The 4193-nt window shown below is 42.2% G+C and overlaps 1 pseudogene; it reads right to left on the bottom strand.

Moving 5' to 3' along the window:
• Positions 1-296: 296 nt before the first annotated feature.
• Positions 297-2884, bottom strand: LOC147941162 (uncharacterized; annotated as a pseudogene).
• Between the last annotated feature and the right edge of the window lie 1309 nt (positions 2885-4193).

The raw sequence follows: 4193 nt of genomic DNA, 5'->3' as shown, positions 1-4193 counted from the left end.
ACCTAAAAGTCACGCCTCCTTGTTTGGTAGGGAAGAAGTTGTATGAACAAGTATTGTCTCACTTTTTCTCTCAATTTGAATTCTAGAATGCGTTCTTGATTTATGGGTTTCTATACACTTTGTGATACAGAAACTCTTCACTTTGTTCCAATCCATACAACCACCTAAACATCTATCTCCATCGAACCATTGTTTTCATCATTCGATCTTCAGACATCATCACTCAAAGTCATTCGTCCATCATCATCAACAAGATCACGTCGCCTATCACCTATCTTCAGCCTTTCATCGGAGTTCTATCCTAGGGAGATCCTATTAGTAAACCCGCGTGCAACTAGGCGAGCCTTGTGGCGTTCAATCTCCCCGTTACTCTTATACTTGATGTAGAAGATCCAGCGTGAGGTGACAGCCTTTTTCCCTTTTGGTAAGTCCGATTCGTCCCATGTATGGTTCTTCTCCATAGCTGTTCTCTCTGCTTGAACCGCATCACGCCATACCTTTTGATCCTTGGCCTCGTCATATGTTTGTGGAACCCAATGCTCATCAATTTGGCTAAGAAAAGCTTGGTGTTCTGGTGGAAGGTGAGCAAGAGTACACACTGCTTGAATAGGATGCGCTACGGCCACATTGTTGTAGTACACACGTGTGTTCTTCCAGTTCGATGGGGCAAATTTGAGGTGTTGGCTACGTCTGAGTGGTATAATCTCCTCATGATCATTTTCTGTGGCTCCAGTTTCAGTTGGTGTGCTTTCTTCCTCATCTCGCAACTCATCGTCAACATGGTGCACCGTTTCTTCATCAGCTTGTGTGGCGTCTATTGGATCGGAGCCCGGGTTAGGAGTAGACGTTCGGCTTGGTTCAGCCTCAGTCGGTAGACTAGGCTCTCTTGGTGAGTTTGGCTCAGCTGGTTGTTGGTTGACCCGATCGTTTTCCACACCTAGCCGTTCGAGAATGATCCGGAGGTTTCTGGCCTTATCGGATTCCGAGGTAGACAAGTCTTGAAGTTCTTCCCAGTTTCTTGCATCATAGAAGCCTTGATTTTCAACAAACTTCACGTCCCGGGAGACTAGAACTCGCCTTGCTGTTGGATCATAACACTTGTAGCCTTTTTGTGTTGCGGAGTAGCCGATGAACATTGCTTTTGTACTCTTGGCATCAAGCTTATCCCATAATTCGCCTGGTCTTAACACAAAGCAAACACAACCGAATACTCTAAGATGATCAAAGGTGGGTTTCTCTTTGTTTAATACCTCAAATGGAGAGACATCTTGCAAAATCTTTGTAGGCGTCCGGTTAATGAGGTAACAGGCGGCTAGGACAGCATCACTCCAAAAACGTTTTGGTACATGAGTATGGAACATCATAGACCGAGCCACCTCCATGAGATGTCGATTCTTCCTTTCGGCTACACCATATTGTTGTGGGGTATAAGGGCAACTGGTTTGATGAATTATCCCATGTTTGTTGAGATGTTGTTTGAAGGTATGACTTGTATATTCTCCACCATTATCTGATCTCAAAATTTTAATCTTGGCATTATAGTGGTTAGTCACATAATTTTGAAAATTACTAAAAGCTTCAAGAACCCTATCCTTAGAAGGAAGCAAGGTTAGCCAAGTATAATTTGATTTTTCATCAATAAAAGTCACAAAATATTTTTGATTTTCTCTAGATAAACATGGAGAGGTCCAAACATCAGAATGAACAAGATCAAAACAATTATCATAAATAGTCAATGACTTGGGAAAAACAGATTTGCAATGCTTACCAAGAATACAAGCCTCACATTCATCATTTTTAAAAGAAATATTTGGAAACATAAGTTCAAGAGCTCTAGAATGAGGATGTCCTAGTCTAGCATGCCAAATAACATTGTTCACAATCCTAGAAATTGAGTTAAAACAAGAAGGGTTTGGAGAAGATAAATTTAAGTCTTTGAGCAAGTAGAGATCATCTTGGGTAGAGCCTTGACCAAGCACTTTACTTGTCTCAATATCCTGAAAATAAACCTCATTAGGACCGAATATTGCATAGCAATTTAAATCAGTTGTAGCCCTTTTAACAGATAAGAGATTAGAAGTAAAACTAGGCATGTAAAATGCTTTAGATTCTCTATCAAACAACTTTAAATTTCCTATTCCTTTAATAGGTATTTGTTCACCATTAGCTATAGTCACATTTCCTAAGGCAGGTTTAATGTCACTAATCAAATTCAAATCACTAATCATGTGATGAGATGCACCGGAATCAACTATAAGGGGTTTATTTGGTTTTAAAGCAAGAAAGGAGTTACCAGAGGCCTCCTTGAGTGCTTTGATGAGTGCATCGAGATCAGACTTCCTCACAAGGTCAGTATTAGCAGCCAGGGCCGTTCTGTTCACGTCCGAGACTTGATGGTTTGGATCTGCACTCGACGACTCCATGATCGCTTGATGTGCTCTCGGTGCGCCACGGTTATTCATCGACGGTGGTTGGCTCGAAGATGTGGGTGAAGAATCCAACACTGATTCTTGAAATGGCCTGGCTTCTTACAGTGGTTGCACACTGGAGGATTCTTGTCTTCACCTTGATAGTAGCCTTTGTTTGCGGTCGCTGCTTCAGCCTTGTTGGCGGTTACAAGCTCCCCCTTATTACCAAACAGCCCCATGGAGCCATGCTCCTTTTGAATCTGACTACATACGTCCTCTAGGCTAGGAAGTTTGTCTGACCTTAAGATATGTTTGATGAGGTCGTTGTAGGATGGATTCAGTGTAAGTAGGAGGCCGAACACCTTGTCTTGCTCGCGCCTCTCGTTCAAGATGGCCGGATCAAGTGTAGCCGGCCTAAGCATCTCAAGCTCTGCCCAAAGAGACAGAAACTTCCCAAAGTATTTGGTGAACTCCATGTCTTCTTGGCTTAGGTTGTTGATAGCCCTCCTGATCTCAAATACTCGATTTAGGTTGGTAGTGTTACCAAAAACATTTTGCAAGGTATCCCATAGATCCTTGGCCGTTTCACAATACGAGTAGGCCTCGAGTATTGGAGCATCAAGGGAGTTTTGTGTGATGGCTAGAACACTTTGGTCTTCTTGAAACCATTTTTCTTCACCACTTGCGGCTACAGCTTTGCCTTCTTCGGTTGGCTCTCCTTTTGGAGCTTCACTTGATGTGATATGGGTCCAAAGCCCTCGGCCGCATAGAGCCGTCTTTGTGGTTCTTGCCCACAACAAATAATTCTCTCCTTTGAGAGTGACTGGAACAATCAAGGTCTTGGTGCCTTCCATGGAGTTTTGTCCGCTGGTCAATGCTATTATCCAATGGTTAAAGGGAGATGACTTTCAAGTCGAAACAGAGAATGAAGGAGAGATGAAGCGGAAGTACAAGGTGGGTGAGAGATTCAGAATTAGGAGCAAAATGGCTCTGATACCATGTAAGTTTGAGTGTATGGAAGTGTAAAGATCAAGTGTGTAGAACAAGAGAAAGGAGGAGAGTGTAAAGAGTGTAAAGAGAGCTAAGAGATAAAGTGTAGAAGAAGAATTCTCACTTCTTACTCAATATGGATCCTAGATACAAACTAATTATAGGCTATACAAGTAGAATATTCCCTACAGATTCTATGCACAAGTTACATGACTGAAAGGGACATGTCTCCTTAAACATACATGTGACTCTTATTTGACTTCTCTTTGCTTCCCACTTGTGTAATCTCGACAACAGCTAAATGGAGGAAGGTTCTAGTGGCTTTGTGACCGTTGGAGACTTCAACTAGTGGACTGAACTCGCTACTCCTCTAACATGTACGGACGGCCCATCTTGCCTTGGTTGTACGGACGGCCCATCTCGCATTGGCCGTACGGACAGTGCTTGTACGGACGGTGTGGTGCGGATGGTGTGTGTGTGAGCTCTCATAGTCTAAACACTCCAAATTAAACCCGAACTCGTATAATTAGTCAAACGCATTAGATTGTTACATATTTTCACCCTAGAAAGAGTAACATAGCTGTTTACTGCTTTAAACCAATGTTTTCTCAGTTTTAGCCTGGTTTAGGACAAAATGGGTATAATTGTTGTCTAAACACTCCAAATTCCTCCCGAACTCTTAAAATTAGTTAACTGCACTGGATTGTAACACATTTTGACACAAAAACACAAAAAAGCTGTTTACTGCTTCGAATTAATGTTTTCTCGGTGTTAGCCTGTTTTCTCGTTTTATGT

The sequence above is a fragment of the Camelina sativa genome, chromosome 7 (genome assembly GCF_030686135.1).
Source record: "Camelina sativa cultivar CO46 ecotype springtype chromosome 7, ASM3068613v1".
In the NCBI taxonomy this organism is placed as follows: domain Eukaryota; kingdom Viridiplantae; phylum Streptophyta; class Magnoliopsida; order Brassicales; family Brassicaceae; genus Camelina; species Camelina sativa.
The sequence above is the reverse complement of the archived record's forward strand: the minus strand, read 5'-3'. Positions and strand labels throughout refer to the sequence as shown.